Source organism: Maylandia zebra, linkage group LG13 (genome assembly GCF_041146795.1).
Source record: "Maylandia zebra isolate NMK-2024a linkage group LG13, Mzebra_GT3a, whole genome shotgun sequence".
NCBI lineage: Eukaryota > Metazoa > Chordata > Actinopteri > Cichliformes > Cichlidae > Maylandia > Maylandia zebra.
Genome location: NC_135179.1, coordinates 7,587,418 through 7,605,970, shown reverse-complemented (window position 1 = coordinate 7,605,970; position 18,553 = coordinate 7,587,418). Strand labels below are relative to the sequence as shown.

The following is an 18,553-nucleotide window of genomic DNA, read 5'->3' as shown; positions in this document are numbered from 1 at the left end:
GCTAGCCACAGATAAGCACATTCACGATCGATTAGATCTGCCTTTAATCTATTCAACTTTTTCCAGGCAAATAGAAAAATGCTTAGTATGGAAGATGTGAGGTGTGCGATACAGTGACTTTCAGAACATGTGCCCAAAGGGCAAATGTATTGTAAGCTACATTTTCAGGCATGAGATCACATTAAATATGATTTTTTACAAGTTCTCCTTAACAAGCTGCTGAAGGCAAATACAAGCTAAACATTTTTGAATAATTTTCTACTAATCATGAAGGATGGGGATCATTACTGAGAGAGATGGAGGCAAAACTGCAAAATGTCTAAATGAAAGAAAGAAAAGAAGATGGGAAGGGTGGAAAATTAATGGAAGAGCGCCAGTTAAATGTAATGCTAAACAGGCTAGTGGGGCTGATGTCTTAATGGCACTCTACAGGCCTTTTGTTTTAACACACAAACACACAGACGTACACAATAGAGAAATAAATGTCAGGACGCACCTTTAGCTCATCACTGTGTTGAATACAAAGGCTTTGTTTCCCGTTAAGTGACAGAGATCTGCCAAAGAAGAGAGAGAGAAAATTTACATTATTAAGATGTAAGACCCGCCATTTACCGGAGAGAAAGGAGCTGAAAGACATTACATATTATATTGCCATGATGTAATTAGATATGTTTTCATTAGCTGTGCTGCATATTTCATCACATTGTGCATCAACGTATAGCTCAGGAGAAAGAAAAAGAGGATGCACATCAGAATACTGATGAGAAAAAAGGCAGAGAAGAAATACAGAAGTAAGAAGTTGAACTTGTACATTTAAAATGTGCCTTTTGATGAAGCATAACCCAAAATAGTCGTTATTAATTTAAGCGCTCCACAAACAAACTTCTCCTAATCTTTACATGCTGAGAGTTTATTGCTGTTGCCCTTAATATATCCTGAAATATACTGCAACTTGTGGCTACACATGGATGGAACGAGTAAGCGTAAATTAAACATGCAATTCAGTTGCTGACTTAGCCACTTCTGTTCTAAACCATTGCCTGTATGTACAGTGCACCAGCCTGCAGCTGGTTTATGCATTAGGGTTAGTATTCCTAAAACTTTGACCATAAAGTGTGATGTATGAGCACAGAGCAGACACACTGCACTTGCCTAACATTACAAACGAGTAACCAAGATCACTCAGTTCAGGTTTTACAGTTGTGTTCGTGAATTATTGCAGTTTATATGCCATGGGGGAAAAAGGGGGGGGAACCCCCCGAAAAATGGTTGGACAGCCCAATCTCACTTTAAGGTCATCAAATACTGTAAAAAAAACAAAAACAACAGAAACCCCCACCCCCCAAAAAACCCTCCAAAACAAAACATGGAAGCTTGTGAGGTGTCCTTTGCTGTTGTGCCATTAAACATCCCCTGCGGCAAATGGTGAGCCTGGTCCCATTCCCAGTTTGTTACATATGGGTTTTTGTTCAAGACCTGTGACATTTAAATGCACTGCTTTCAGGTAATTTTTCCAGCTACATGGATCATTTTGTAAAGACGGTTCATTTAAACCAGACCACAGCAAGTGAAAACAACGACAAACACAATGCAAAGCACTAAGCTTCTAAATGTGACAAACTAGTGATTTATGCCACTGCCAACTGTCCTGCCCTTTTATGCAGAATTTGTTGCTCTTTCAAACAACACTGTTAGCTCCCTGCATTCAGTATTGCTGGATCCAAAGCACCGACACCGAATCTTTGTGACTCTCGCAGCTTCTTACACGGCAGCAATATTTGACACCCTGGGATGAAAACACATTGAGATAGGGGCGTGTCTTTGTTACTGTATAACCAGAATAGAGGTCTCCAAGCCCATGGGCTGGACAAAACAAAAATTGCTATGATGCACTAACTGAAAAAAAACCCCAAACTAGTAATGACTTTATTATATATGTACTTATAAGTCTTAGTTGTTTAGCCATAAGCTCGTTTAGCCTGGCTGTTGCTCAGTCTTGTTGCTACAGGCAACTAAGCCCCTTTATTATGGGCCTGTTTCTCTAACAGTTTCCCTCCTCAGAACATTAACCGATAAGTGTTTGACATATTGATTACTATAATGCCGCTATAATGATGTGAAAACATCATCATTGTAGCTTCCATCCATTTGTGCATCAGTCCTCTTCCACGTATCCAATTCATGTTCATAGTTGGGCGTGACCCTATCCCAGCTGTCACTGGACAGGAGGTGGGGCACACCCTGGACAGCTTGGCAATTAATCTATATAGCTAACACAGAGAAACAGACAACAATTCACGCTCACATTCACGCCTAATTTAAAATCACCAATTGATCTAACATGCATGGCATGCAAAATCCCCACACAGGCTGAGAGAGAACCCACGAGCCTCAGCCGGCCAGTGGATTCAAACCCAGAACCTTCTTGCTGTAAAGCAACAGTTCTAACAACCCGCTACTGTTCCGCCCCCGCTTTTTTCTATCCTTTATTTCTTTTATGTTATGTTTTAATGCAGACACACTCCAATGGAAGCATCAGGGGCAACTTCTGCCCAAGGATACTTTGACATGCAGACAAGAGGAGCTCAGGATGAAAACAACCTCCTAATCAATAGATGACCTGCTCTACCTGCTGAGCCACAGCTGCTCTAATATTTGTATGACAAACAAAAAGTCATGACGTGAGTGTAGGGCAGCAAGTCACAATATGCGATGTCTCTTTGAGTTTTGGGCCAAAAGATAGCAAGGTTGAAGATCAGAACTGGTAATGAATGGTTTTAAGGAAATGCCTTTATGCATCCATTGCATTCCCACATCACCCGAAATGTTATCCGAGCAGGGAATTGAATGGGAGGTGCTCTTGCCTCTGTCAGTAACCAGCACTGAGAAGCCCTTGAGCAAACTACTTAACCCTGGTCGGTCCCAGTGAAGCTGCTCCGGGCCTGTGCTGGTGCTGAGTGGCTGTACAGTGCAATTCCCCAGCATGAGTGTGAAGCAGAGTGTTGCTGAAAATGAAAATTAGTGATTTCTGCAAGCCTTCATGGGTGAATAAGGGTGAAAGCCAGTAGAAAGCAGTCCAGCAACATTAAATTTGTTCCTTTCCATCTAGTAATTATGTGGGTGTGATGGCACATGGGTTAAGAGATGAAGAAAAATACTGCGAGGGAGATATTTTATAACGTAATAGCTAAATATCAAAAGGCCAAAACTGCCTTTATCTTCAGTGCCACAATTCTTTTATCCACATCTTAATAAATGTGCAGTGAGAGATCACACAGCTCTAAGGACCGAGACACTGCAATAATTAACTGCTCCTTCATATTTTTTTCACAGGAACAAAAGATCAGTACATGTAGCTTAGGAAGAAAATGTGTAGAAGAAATGTAGTGCACCTGTTTAATGATGTTTTCAGCTTAACATTTGTTTTGTAAATTAGACACGCGGATAAAATGTTGGTGCCTTGAAAGGTACCGGTGGTTTGAGCTTACACAATGACCCGTATAACCATAAAGGATATCACTTTATCCTTTGGGGACCAGTAATGCACAATGGTGTGCTTAATGTGGTTCGATCACAATAATTACTTAATGGAAAATTCTGTTTGGGGGCAAATTTTATTCTTGTTTGTTCAAGGCTGTTGAATAAGTCGCTCAAACACTTCAAAATTCGAAAATACTTTAATAACATAACACCGCTGCTCATATGTCAATCATTTGTCGCTAAACATCGGATTTTCTTGTTTGCATTACGTGAAAGTGACAGCAGCGGCACTATCAAAAGTTACAGCACCATCAACATCCTCAGCATCACAGCATAACTGACATGCCACAAACACCATCATCGGCAGAACATAACAAATCATCATTATTCAGTGTTGGTAATATTCCTTCTGCATAAATCATTATAGTGATATCATTAGAATCATGTAGCTGATCGACCTGCTTTGTATGCACAGAACCGGCTCCTTTCACCTTGTTAAAGAAAAATGGATTTTTGTCAGAGTATTATGAGCAACATGTGCTGACACTGCACATGTACTTATAAGCAACAATGGACTACATTGTTAATAACACCAGGGGTACCTTTAAAATGAGGCATGCTTTCTGAAGCTTTGCACTAATCACTATTGTGTGATGTCACGGTGGAAATTTATACCAATGGCAATTGTGCTATTGTTATCGTTCTCCAGCTAAATCTGCCTGCTTTATATGCAGAGACGATTGAGCTCAGTCCAACCGTAAAATGACAGCTCGTTATGTGAGGGAAAATGGATTTTACCATGTTGTGGTATTGCTAGGGACCCTGAGACAATACTATCAATACTGTCACATTTTGAATTGGTTCTTGTGTGAAATGTGAAATGCTTGAATAACGGCCTATTGATTGGTAGGCCACTGCCAGCAACTCTGTGTACATGTTTGACTGCATGCACACAACCTCTAGAATGTGATAATAGTTTGTATTGATTTATTTTGATGAATTGCATTCATTTCTGAAAAGTGATTTTTCTGAAGATAAACACAAGGGGGATCTAAGAAGGGATCGGCAATAAATAATACCCAAGAAAAAAAAAAAAAAAACTTTGAAAGATGATATGATGACGACCGCACTCCAACATCTTCTTTGATGTACAGATTGTGTATTTTGATCTTAATTAATGCAAACTACATGGTCTGCATGCTTCCTGTTAGGATCGTTCAGTGCCTCTATGAGGATCTAAGCTACTTGTTTGCTCCGAACACATTTTTAGGAATGTGGTTGTGATATGTTGCCGTATGATTCCTGTTCTCTTTAGTTAAAACAGAAAAAAAACATAGACATGAAACAGCGGGGACTGCAGCTGTCAGCAGGAGAGACATTATTTAAGGATAAAGACATTTCTCAGTTCCCCATTACTGCAGAAAATAACCACAAGTGTATTTTAATGTGTTTTTTTTAAACTGGTCTGCAAATGCTGTAGCCCTGTCAAACTGCTCAAATAGACACAAACAATATTTGCACACACACGTGTCATGTACAAATGGAGACAGCTTAAAATCGAGTCATCAGTGTTGTGTCTGTCATTAGCTAAAAGGCCTCAAGCTGGAGTGAAACCAGAATAATTATTCTGATTATAGTCCTCTAGCTGAGCTCTATCCAAACACATTATACTCCCCCAGATTAAAATCTGGTGTTTCATGTGGTTTCTAAATCAAGATGTTAGGATTTATTCCATGATAGCAGCCAACTGGAATCTTAGTATTACAAAAGTGGAGGAAAGACCGATTTTATGTAGTCGTATAAAAGCAACCAACAATTTTTGATATTTTGTCTGGCCAGGAGATACACATTGAAGGTACTATTTTTTACTGTCTGACTCTTCACATAGCTATTGCTCTCTGGCTTTATAGGGCAGTGTAACAGATGACCTTTACATGGGGAAACTCTGCTACAGCTGAGGAGCCTGAAGACATTCCTGACTCAAAGTTTAAGAAGCATTTTGACAGTAATGGATGTATTGAGAAGGGGTTGTCATTTCAAACTGCCCTGAAATACAAACCTTCCCCCCCTCTGGCACTCATTAAAACAGCTTAAAACACCAATGAAATGTAATAATCATATCTCATGTCAGCAAATGGGTTTGTGTGAGACAGTGATATGCATGAATGTGAGTGAACACGGCCTTGTAATGGCATGTGTTCACAAGTTTGATGCTGTCAGGATGACTGCAGTGAAATGATGCAAGCAGAATGTGATAGCGGCTTTGAGGATCAGCACAGTGGACGCAGCTGGTCGCCGTGCACACACACGCACACACTCACACACACATATATACCCACACACATTGGCAAGGACTGGTGGATCCCAGCTGTGTCAGTATTATACATGCACCAGTGTGCATTCACAGGTGCATGCGGACACAGGCAGGCCCACATAAACTCACGACACTGTATGAGTGCATAAAAGTTGATGATGCATTATCATATAGTGGTCAGCGCACACCTAAACATACACGCATGCTCATTTGCTGAAGCAAAGGGTCAGACAGGCTAGATGCCTGTCCATATCTGGCATCCTATTGGAAAATAAATACATGCTTTTGTTTGAACTATATTGCCCCTCTTTATATACACTCTTTCAACTTATTTTTGGTGCACAGTTCCTTTTAATAAATTTTATCTTCAGGCAGGTATCCTCCTCCAGCTCGCCTCTACCTCCTCCACTTCCTCACAACTCCACTCTGACTCATTACTGAGTCTAAAATAAAACGCACAGGAGATGCAGGTGCAAGTGGCGGCAGTCATTTTGCAGGGGATTGGTTGGTAACTATAGGTCTATTTTTTATCTTTGAGCTCAGACGGCCTGCTCCTACTTTAGTGCTACTCCTACAACACTTGCTCTAGACAGTCGTGCATTTTCCTCTTCTCTGAAAACACTTGTTTCTTTGTCAGCTACTCTGAATTATCTCTGTGGTTAGATAAGCCAGAAAGGCTTTATTTTCTCCATGTCCAAAAGCAAGAACGTGTCCTATGTTCAGAATTTAGATTTTCACTGGCTTGAAGTTATACTGAGCTAATGCACAGCAAATCAATCTTTTGACTCTGTAGTACTAATTTATATGCCATGCTGCAGAATATCAGAGCTTTAAATTCCATTTATCACACAATACAAGTACATGTTAGAGTGCATACAATTAAATGCATATTTAAAATTCAGCTGCTGAACAAAGCTATAATCACTGGAAAACTCAACTCAGTGCTAACACTAAATCTGCAGAAGGTGTGAACAGCAGGCGCAGGTGTAAGGTCACTGTTAGACATGTTGATACCGTCTGCTTTTAAAAGGAGAGTTTGATCTTAACAGTCATGACAAGATGGAGAACTGTGTAGTTTCAAGAGTATTGATTTTTTTTTTCCCTTCAGAGCCTCTAATTGATTTCTTTTTACATTCTTAAAGTATGTAGCAAATCTTTTCTTCGGTAATACTCTGAAAAACCATTAGGACCAAGTACAACACCTGTAATGACTTTTTCCTCAAACACCATACATTGCATGCACAATTACAAGTTCACAAAATGCATTAGTTTTCCACCAAAGTGGGCAAACTGCTCATCCCTGTCTGTAAAAATGTGCTGCTCTACCAGGCTGCACAAGCAAATTGTCACTGTGTCTTAATGACACTGCAGGTTCGTTACATGACATGGAAAGTCTACAAGGACACTTGTCCTGTGAGCTGATTTTATTGCCTAGACTTTGTAATTACATTTCAAGTCCATGGAGCACTGGCAATTTGATGGCAACATACTGTAGATGGGCAATTTGGCTGAAACCTGAGCTATCAGTATTGTCTTCTGAGATGCTACATTGATTCTGCCCTCCTATTTGATTTTGTACCTGGGAGAAAGTACAAAAACCTATTTTAAAGTCATTGTGTTCCTCACACTCAGCATTTCAATGCTTCTTCATTTTCATTAATGTACAGAGCCTTAATTAGCAACTGCACATTCGTATTTGGACTAAATGGTTTTTGCTCTGTGTATATCTGTTGTTTCTGCAGGTTTCATTGGATTAGTATTTCCTCCTTTCCATTTATATCACAGATTAAATACAATAAGGAAGGTATAACTCTCATTTTACTAATCAAAGATAATTATGTGTAAATGTGGAGTGGAGGATATATGAAAGTGGGACACCAAGCAGTTCGAACAAAGTTTCATTTGGTAATGCTGTTTATGATAGACCTCTAGTTTTTTCTGTATTCTAATTTTGTATTGTACTACTAGAATATATTATTACTATAGCCTGACCAGTATGTCAGTGTAACTGGTTTACTGGCTAGCTATTTGCTGATATGTTGGTTTTGGCATTTATAACAGCCAACAAATGGAAATCAGAAAAGGTAGAGACAAGGGAAACATGCTTAATAATAATAGTTTTATCAACACAAGAGGGCAACATGTTTGGAACACGACAAAAACTAAAAGCAACTGATCTAAGCAGAGTCAGGTAGAGTGTAGACAGGTAATGCAAGACTTGTAGCATTAAAACAAGAATATCTTTAACCTTTCTTGCCATATTGCTTTAGGAAAAACCTAAAAAATAACTACACATAACATAATATCATGGAAATCTGTTTGTTTCATGTGTAGGAGAGAAATAAATTGCCGATATATTGGATTTTTAGGCCACCAAATATCTGAAATCATGTGATTTTTAAAAAAAATAATATTTGCACATTGCTAATTCCTAAGCAACAATATAACACTAAGACAATGCAAGGCTTTCATTACATGTTCTAGTTGCATGAAGGCAGAAAACAAGTCATTGTGGTCTGTTACTAGATGGTTGCCAGGCACCTTGATGGCTAGAGGTTTGCATAATTGAGGTTTTGTGGATATAAATGAGAAGTTATTATCTATGATATAAATATGTTATTTTTATAAGGTGTTATAGTGTTGCTGCTTTTATAAAAAGGTTAAGGTTATTTTAGCCCATTACTAACAGTTTGCTTGGCAACATGCTGTCATCATCAAGATCAAGATGTGCATGTGTGCCAAGTTTGGTTTCTCAACTCTTGATCGTGTAGGAAAAGTTGGCAGACAAAGAAGCTCAAACACAGACAAAGATTTTTTTTTATATTATAGTAAGATGTCTGTAAAACATTGATAAGGATTAAAGTAAAAATTAATAAAATTAGTCGGTGAGTAATTAATTCACATATTTTTTGGTTTATTTTGTGCTGTCGTTTTTGGCAGTTTAATAAAATAATAATACCTGCATACTAAAGTATCCTTGTGAGGCTTTCAGATCATTCTTATACAGCAACTCAGTTCTCACAGAGCTGACAACGCTCACCTTCAAGTTGGCCTGCTTTTTAATTTCAACCACACACACAAGTTTCTCAGATTCATCTTATGTGTTAGTGACACTCTCTAGTAACAGATACAGACTCAGTAGGTGGAACAAATGACCAACCATGTGGTCACATCATTATTGGTTCCATTACTGGTACCAATGCAGTGACGTTCAAAAGTTACACTCTAATTTTACTCTGCATCTATGTGCAAAGACTGTAATCTAAATGCAGCGAGTACTTACACAAGCAATTAATGAAGATGTGTAATAGTGACAATATGAGTGAAGGGAGAGATACATTGCAGGTGACTTGCTGACTTAGAGAGACAGAGAGAAATGAGCAACAGTCATTTAACTGACAGGCTGAGAAGGAGGGATGAAGAGCAAAGGAAGAGAGAGGTGGTGGATAAAGAGAACTCAAGAGAGAAGAGGAGAAGAACCCAGGAGGGGGAAAAAAAAATGCTTTTTACATATTCAGTTCTGCATGGCTGGACCACTTATGTATGTATGTGCACACCCAGTTATGACTTGCCTCACTTGTCAATGATTTTCATTTAGATAGTTTGTTATTGTATGACATGCTCTCTTACTCATATAGCAGTTCAGGCACAAGTTCACACACAAATATGTACTCGCATGAATATATGATAATCTCTCACAAAACCAGCTTGGCAGTGTGCAGTTACTCGTTAAAGTCTGTTTGTGGCATATAAAACGATCAGCCAACCTCAAATCTGACTTAAAAATGAAAGACCGCAATCATATAGCTTCGGCTGACACAGCATCACACGTGTAAACATATGGCAACATGACATCCACAGATATCTGGCAACAGTGGGAAGGAAAAACTCCCTTTTAACAGGAAGAAACCTCTAACAGAACCAGGCTCAAGGAGGGGCGACCATGTGCCTCACCACACCCCATGGGGTAAGTGGAGGAAGACAGGACAAAGATACGGTGTGCCTTGAAAATGGCAAGCATCAAGAATCCTTCAGTAGCCACTCATAAGTGCATCCAAGAAAGGCTGCATAGTTTAGTAGTCAGCCTACTTTGGTGGTTATAGGTGTAACATTCGGTATATTTTGACTTAATCAACTAGTAAATAACATAAATAAGAATATGTGAGATTCTGTGGGTCATGCGCCAAATATTCCGGTGGCCAATACAGTGCCCTGAAGAGTAAGAACATTGCTCTGCTCCCAGAACAGCAACAAAAGCCTGTCAGCTTTTCCATCAGTTTCAAACCCAAGGAAGTATTTATGCCTCACTAACTTTTAAAGTAAGCAAAAGTAGCAAACACTTGAACGTAATATGTTATTCAATCACTGTGTTTTTTGTTCGATAAAATGCTTCTCACAGAAATTGTGTAGTGTGCAAATACATAATTAACTTGATCATGTAGGTATTTGTTTTCTTTATGGTGATTGCTGGTCTGATATACTCAGCCCTAACCCAGCTTTTTATTTACCGCTCCATCACATGGGTTCATGTAAACACAGGCTATCATTGTCCTGCCCACTAATTAATGAGTCCAGTCAGAGTGCTGGATGCCTGCACGCGCATTCTGCCTCCTCAGAGAAAACCGCAGACAGCCCCGTGAATCACTGCATTCAAATAGTCTCATGGTAAAAGAGCAAAAATGATTGAATACCAGAAGGAGAAATTCATGAGCCTGGATGAGCGATGATAAATGTATTAGCACCAGATGACATTTCCATCACTACCTCATCGATCACCTGGGGGACATTTTAAATTGTGGCCCGTGTGTGCGTCTTTGTGTGTGTGTGTGATATGCAGAACCAGACTGTTTAAGAAGTGTGCCCCTACTAAACACACGCACGCATTGTGACAGATATAGGTGCAAAGAAGATGTGGAAATTTGAGATTGCTACCGTGACCCTGATGTGTATGTGCCACAGATTTGTCTTAATTTTTTATACCTATTCACACCTACTCCTCTTACGATGTGGAGAAACTTCCACACATTGCAAAGTGGCTGAAACTTTGTACATGCAGCTGAATACACAATCACTCTGATCATATATTCTGCTGTTGTTTGCAAAATTTTTCCATGCATGCAAATGAAAGATAAAGGTGCATCTAACTCATGACAAGGAATGTGATCTGCAGATGATAGTCAAACAGTACTTTGAGAGCGATGGGAGATTGCATCCTCCTCCGATGCAAATCCCCTGTTTGCAATTTTTGAAGCTTTAGATTTTGATCTGATTATGTAGGTTATTCCTTTGCCCATGCTTCACCTTTTACCCAAATTTTATGAAATTCAGCTTGGTAGTTTTCGTATAGGCTTGCCAACAGACACACAAACAACAATGACATTTCCCCACTAAGGCAAGATGCGGAAGCATGAAGCTTTCTAGCCACAGGATGAGTTTGAAACAAGGTGCAAATGGCTCAGTAAATCTGGCTCTCACTGGCTCTCCACTCTGGCCTCTCTCTTGTTCTTTTGGTCTGTCTCTTGGTATGCAGCGACCACTCTCTTGCAGCTCAGACTCTCTTATCTAAATCTCCATTCAGACTGAGAAAGAGACAGAGCTGGGGAGAGAGAGTCAGAGATAGATAATACAGGTCACTCTCCAATGACAACTCTAAAAGGCATCTGGGGAGAGAAGAGAAAAGGAGAGCAAGGGAGCGAAAGGGGAAAAAAGAGCTGCTGCAAAACGTTTTATGGATTTCTGTTCTAAGCTGAGACCATGGAAAACATGCAGACTTAATAAGTAGCTTGATATGAAAGTTAGTGTACATCTGGTGATTTTCCAGGCTCACAGCGTCTTAGCCATTTATTTTAAGATCCGCTGAAAGCCTGTGGCATTGATAAATCAGCAAAAATATCCACCCCGTGCCCGAGTAATGGAAAGCTAAGCTGAGCAACCATGAGCAGCATTAATGCTTATCAATGCAAGAAGGAATTTGTGCCTTTTGTATCTTTTGTCATTTTGATGCCATAAATAAGTCCTCACTCATTTTGCAGCAGTGCTGTTTTCGTTTGTTTATTCCTTTCTTAAGGTCATTTTAGTCATGTTTAATTTACCACCAAAGATACGTATAAGTATTTTTATGACATCTGTTTTTTTTCTCTCTCTTACTCGTCGCACCCTGTGTGTTGAAAGGGAAAACTTTGTCAGTCATTTCTCAAAATAGCTGCTGATCATAATGTCAAGCAGAACCAGATGGCCTGCTTGCATAATCCTGTTTTCATTGGTAATTTTCATTTTGCAGGCATCTGTAAAAAGTGTAATAGTCTAGCATGTAAAGAAACAGAGGTTGCAGATGTAGGTGTATAACTGGGTGTGTGCCAATTTTAAATGTGCAACAAAACGTATAATTGAACTATCCCGACCATAATATTCTGAGAAAGGTGAAACTGGAAAGTCATGAGCTGCACTGTGACAAATTGTGTTATCTTGAATGTTTACAGGGTATCGTGGTGGCATCAGAGCTTTTATTGTTTCCTGTCAGTTTCTATCATATAAACAAAAACTTTATTCTTATGTCATCAATCATGCTGAACGTTGAGCTCGATGTCCTAAACATACATATTTACACTTCATATTATACTATGCTTCAACACAGTGTGCACACACACAGTTTATACTATTCACCACCATCCACCCCTACCCCCTATTTTTAATCTCCTCTTGTCTCATACACATGAAAACGAGCTGATGTAAAGTGGAACTGATATCTAACGCTACACGTAGACACTAATATACATTCAAAGAGACACATACACACACCCGCACTATTTTTGAGTTATGTTTGGTCCTAATCTAGAGAAGTAGTAGAAATGAGAAAGGACCATTAGATGCATAGATGTTTGTTCTATAATTCAGCTGCTCACTGCAGCACAGCTGAGTTGGACGGTGTTTATAGATGTTCATTTATCTCTCCTGATTACTTTCAATCTTCTCTTTACTTTACCTGCTTTTCTCTACATCTCTGGCAATACTTCTCCTCTGTCTCCCGCTCTTTCTTCTAACCTGAGGCAGGCAGTAAACTCCTAACTAAATTGAATTTGGCATGTTCTCAAACTGCTGTCGAATATAGTGCTGGAAGCAAATGCCAGTATTTTCATTGCTCCTCCAGATCTTTTCCTATAATGATGTCTGTGCCACTGAAGCAACTTGGAAGTTGCAGTGAGAGCTATAACACGACTAGCCAGTTCCTCAAAGACAGAAATCAGCATATTAGAATCAGACAAATTCAAAAACACAATGATGAACACAGAAATCATGTTCACCCATTGTAGGCGAGGATGCACTGAGAGATACTAGAGAGGCTGTGAGAAAAGCTGGCTAGTCTGCCCACACTGCAGGCATCAAAGCCTAAAACAGGACAGTTTACTGTGTTCCAGTGCAGTAAATCTGGAAACAAATCTACTTCGTCAGGCTGTTTGCTGTTACTTTTATTGGCTTTTTGAGTATGCACTGAGTAGATCTACACCCCAACACAACATTGCTTCTCAGGTATCTCTCTTTTTTTAGCATATTGATACATTTTTAGTCATTTTTCCTTCATCGGCCACCCTTTTTCTTTTCCCTTTCCCATCCCCATTCTCTATAAGCTCCTGTCAGAAGGCTGAACCATGAAGTCAGTTGTGATTCATCTCTCTTGCCTCTCTCATTCTGTATGTGCTATCAGATCTAGTTGGTATACCTATAGTAAGCCCTCCTGTCCAGGCTGAATGATTGTTAAAAGCCTATTGAGTTTCTTTGCGCTGTCCTTATACAGGTAATACGATGTGGTGTGTGCACTTAGTTTTCAATTTGTGTATGTGTGTTGGGGATCTGCATGTAATATGATGCAGTCTTTTAATTTAGGAAAAGAGATGCAGTCAGCAGGTAGAGGTTATGACCTCTGTTAGAGGACACACACTGTAACTGAACATGAAATTGATTTCAAGGTAAAGTATCAGAACATGAGAACATAATGCTAATGCCGGGGGAATATGTGACTTCGATCTCACACCTTTGTATTCTATTCTCCAATTATTATATAAACTGCACATATAATCTGCCCTAGAAAATCATTAATGCAATTCATGTTATCTACACATTTCTCCCTGCAAACTAATTGATAAACTTTGGATACTTGATGTATGACAAAAGAGGAAAATGTTTTCATCCTCAATGAAATTAATTTGCACATTATAGGCATTATTAAAAGAAATAGCTTTAATTAATTGAATGTGTTTAATTTGATGAACCTCCAACAGGTCTTCGGGTTTTGATCAACTTGTTTTACTCCACCTAAGAATTGCTGAGGAGTTGATTGTGGTTTTGCATTAAAGTCAGTTTTGGAGCCACATTGAAACTGTCGTCTTCTTGGCAGTAATGACTCGGAGAATCACTCGTAGAGAACTGAGCAGCAGCAGTAACTGGATCAATGAAGAGACTGCAGTTAGAAAATAGGGATCGTTGTAATCAATTAGAACCTTAACTGCTGCTGGAATGATAAAACATCAGCCACTGGAGCATCTCCGGCCACATATGAATTTTTTTTTTCATTTTGATAACGCTGCTTAAATATAAAGAGATCGCCCGAAAAAAAATTACATTTAAACCACTGAGATATCACTGAGTTATGCCCAAACTTATTCACATACAATGAATAGTTTATTGTATCGAGTGAGAACTTGGGATATCTCAGTTCATCATCTGAAACAAGCCATTTCAGCTCTTCATTCTTTAGGGCCATTTTTCCTTTAAGCCAAATTTCTTCTGATATGACTGCCCCTCTTCAGAAATAAAAACATTTAAACAACAGATGAGTTGTGGTTACAACGTTGGTCGTGTTTAATATGGACACTGAGTATTGTAGCTATATATAGAAAAGCTATAAAAGACCCTCTTCAATTTTTAAATTTTATGTCCCAACTTTCATTGCTCCCAAATATCCAGCTGATGTGTTTTCTGTTGGAATAAAACAGATAACAGCAGGGCAATTTGAAGTCAAAGACTCATTTTGCTGCACCATGCAGCCCAAATCAAGACTTTGTGTATGAGGTAGATTTGCTTTCAGTTTGCGTGTGTCCTTCAGCTTTATCCTGCACTGCTTTTAATTCTTTTCTTTTTTTTTTTTCTTATTTGCCTGATCAAAAGGCTACAGGCCAGGTCCAAACACCCTGCAAGTGTCAAATATTTTTCCACTTAATTGGCTGCTATTATACTGCCTCACGTCAACACTTTGTCATGTTTCTCTTCTGTCTGGAAATTTAACTGCCAGTTATCCATCTGTAATGTTAATGGGAACCTGAAGCTATCTACACATGGTGATGCAGCAGGTGTAAGCCTACCTTTGCTTAAACAAGTAAATATGTATCATCGTCTCTTTTAAATGCACCGTGGCAAGTAGGAAGTTTTTTGCAAATGCATAGTTTGCACATGGGAAACGTCTTTTTTTTTTCTCACTTCAAAGCAAAATACAGGAAATTGTTTTCTGTCCTAACGCCCTCTGCCCAACTCTAATCATAGTTTCTCTCCTCTCCTCTCCCATTAAAAAACAATCTCATCATTCCATGTGCCCTGTGCCAAACTAACCCGAACACAGGATTTAATGTCAATAGCAATCACACACTCAAACACTAGGGCAGCACTATAAATGGTTTATGTCACAATCTTTGTCAAGCAACGCACACACCCAGCACCCATCACAGTATCATACAATCTCACACACATTCAAACATACACACACTCCCTCAAGCACCAGCTATGGAACTGAAAAGCACTTCAGAAAAATAATGGAGCTGTGGCAGCCCTGAAGCATGTAAGTGTACATTGCTATGTGTGGGAGGTTTTTTTAAACTTATGAATGTGCGTAACTGAGTGTGTGTATGTGCGTGCATTTGTGTGAGAAAATGTGCAATTTTGTAGTTTTACAGCCGTGATGCAATAAATGGTTGTGGTCAACAAAAGCAGTTGACCTATTTGCAAGGACAGTTGTGCAAATGTGTGTTTGAGATGGACAGCGTGAGAAGGTGTGCGAGCTCTGATTTGGATGTACACACATACAAAGTATGTTTCACAATTATTTCTTAAGTTGTCCCATATGGATTTTGCATATAATAAACCTAATTTACAGTTTACAACCACGTGACTGTGGAATTGACTGAGTTTATAATTGATTTTAAACAGCACACAAAAAAGTAATGTTAAGAACTGCAGTGGACTGAGAATACTCCTGCGACCGCAGAAGGTCGTGTAAGACGAACAAAGAATATAAAGAGCTTAGGAGTAAAGTAAAGAGGATTTTCTTTTATCTGTCATTATTCAGACACATCAGTTAGATAAATAGATGGATAGAGAGTAAGAGAGAGAGAGGGATGGTTGCTTTGCTTGCAGAGACTTGGCTGGTGATGAATAACCCCATCTGCTTGTCATTACTACTAGAGCTACTAGTGCTACACGCGCACACACACAGTAGAATCTGTCACAGATCCTTTCTAAACAGCCTCAGGGGATCCAGGGAGAGAGTGAAAGATAAAGAGGGGGAAGAGCGAGCAGAGATCCTGGGTGTGTCCTGGGCCCTAGATAAGCACAGAGAGGTTGTGCTATGGAAATGAAAATCAGGACAAAACACACTAGGAGGGTAAACACCTGTTCCTCCCACTCCTACGTTTCCAAGCGAAATTATCTATTTTTAGTGGGCCATTAGACCAGATCTTAAGGGTAATTGTGACATTAGCTGGCAGCCTGGTATCATAAAAAAGTGCATGATTAACATGCCAGTTTCCTTCTTACAAAATAATTGTGCATGTTTGGATCTATACCTTTGCTAAAAGACAACGGTGAGATTATTAGCGAGTTAGCGGTGGCCTCTAGGATCCCTGATAGCGTTTGCTGATCTACAACCTTTTGAAATGAAGCCCTTTCAGGAACTGACTGAGCTTGAAGTATTAGAGGTTGATTATGGAGGGACAGGACCAGAGATCAAACCAATCTAAGGGAGGTTCACAGTGGGTTCACACTCCTACATGTCCAAGCATTTTCAAGGAAGATACTGATATTAAGGCTGTTATTTATCTGTGTCAGTTAGGAAGTGACACTGAATTCAGATGAGGAGTCACCGAGACACACAAAGAAACTAATTTTCTCCGTGCTCTACCTCAGTGGTTTTACATAGACCTATATAGCTCATTAGAGTGTAATCTCTAATAGTAAGGTAGCCAATATTTTATTTGATATGGCTGCTTTAGGCAAGTGAAATGTAGTTAGAATAATGTTCGCTTAGGAAAGAAATTGCTTCACAATAGACGACTGAAAAATTCTCATCTAGACAGGTGAAAAATGCTGTAAAACATTTAATAAATGAAATTAATTTGGAGAAAAGTTTTCTTTCACAATGTGTTAGAGCATGAAGAGTTTTCAGCCTCTAGTAATAGAGAATTAAAGGACATTCACTCCATATTTTGCAATCCCATGTAATTTTCTGGGGACCTGCCGATTGTTTTGGAGCTATTTTAGAGCTTGAGGTATTTTAAATCCCCAAAGCTGTTCTTGCTCCACTGTAGTCTTAAAACAAAAGCCTAGTTCAGTCGTCTTCTAATCAATCCAGCCAGTGGACAGCTTGTAGCCATGATAATAGCCAACACCTGGAGGACATGCCAAGAGCTGAGACAGTGTTACTTGTATTAAAAACAGAGACTGAAACATGCACAAAGCGAAATAAAAAACTGTCTAGTAGCATTGTATCCATACGGATGTGCTCAAACACCCAGGTTATGCACTCTTTTTGGATTAAAGTTGCTGAACTGCAGATCAGAATGATGTAACCACCCAAGGAAGAGTCAATCAAAGTGGTTGCAGAACATCACAGCAATAACTGGCAGTTATTTTTAGTTGTCATTTTTCTGGCCTTGTGATGATGAATAACATGGCCTCACCGTTAACTTGCTGTGTGTGCATGTGTGTGTGTGTGAAGTAGATGTGACGCAAGTATAGGAAAAGTGAAACAATTAAAGGAAAAAACAGCAGAGAGCCATCCAATAGCTCCTCCAAGGACACCATAATTACAAACGCTGGCTTTTTTAATGTGACTCAAAACTTCAGCTCTCTGTCTGTGCTACTCATACACCTCCACACTCCCACACACACACGCATACACACACACACTCACACCTTACTGTTTTCTCTGGTCCCTTTGTGGTGAGTGTACAAACGCTTTTGAAATGTTTTATATGTGTAGAACAAGGCTACTTTGTCTTCCTGTGTCGTACTTTTCTGACACACACAAAGACAAAGATAAGGGGAGAAGCATCATTACCTGTGAGTGCAAGTAAGTATGATGACATCCATATGCAATACCTATCTATTCACATCTCTGCCTGATCTCCTACCAAATACTGATGTACAATATGCTGCAAACCCTACCTTAAAACGAGCCAGTAGCTGATCCCATTGTTTGCATTAAAAACATAGTTTATAATTCTATAAAGTGATTTGCCGTTTCATTAAAAAGCCCAAACTTCAGCATAATTCTACAAGAGCAGCTCCAGTTCTCAAATAATTCGCCAACACAGCAATGAAAGCATCAGTTTTCTACACTTGTCACATCTATGGCTAATCTTTTATTTAGAATTTGGTTGTACAGGTGCAGGGCAGTAGGGCTTTCTCCAAACAGTCAACCTCTGTTCAAATGCGCATCCCACTGTATTTTGATACAACACGAAGTTCCCTTTTCTGATGTGTTGCAATACACTA

The 18,553-nt window shown here is 39.3% G+C and overlaps 1 protein-coding gene across 2 annotated transcripts in view; it reads right to left on the bottom strand.

Moving 5' to 3' along the window:
* cdh11 (cadherin 11, type 2, OB-cadherin (osteoblast)) overlaps positions 1 to 18,553 on the bottom strand; it is an 89,228-nt gene that overhangs the window by 50,009 nt on the left and 20,666 nt on the right. Inside the window, exon 2 of one of the 2 annotated variants that reach the window (XM_004553504.3) lies at positions 497 to 554. The exons of the other annotated variant lie outside the window; for it this stretch is intronic. The gene's annotated coding sequence lies outside the window, so the exon portion shown is untranslated. The remainder of the gene's footprint in view (positions 1 to 496; positions 555 to 18,553) is intronic. 2 annotated transcript variants of the gene reach the window in all.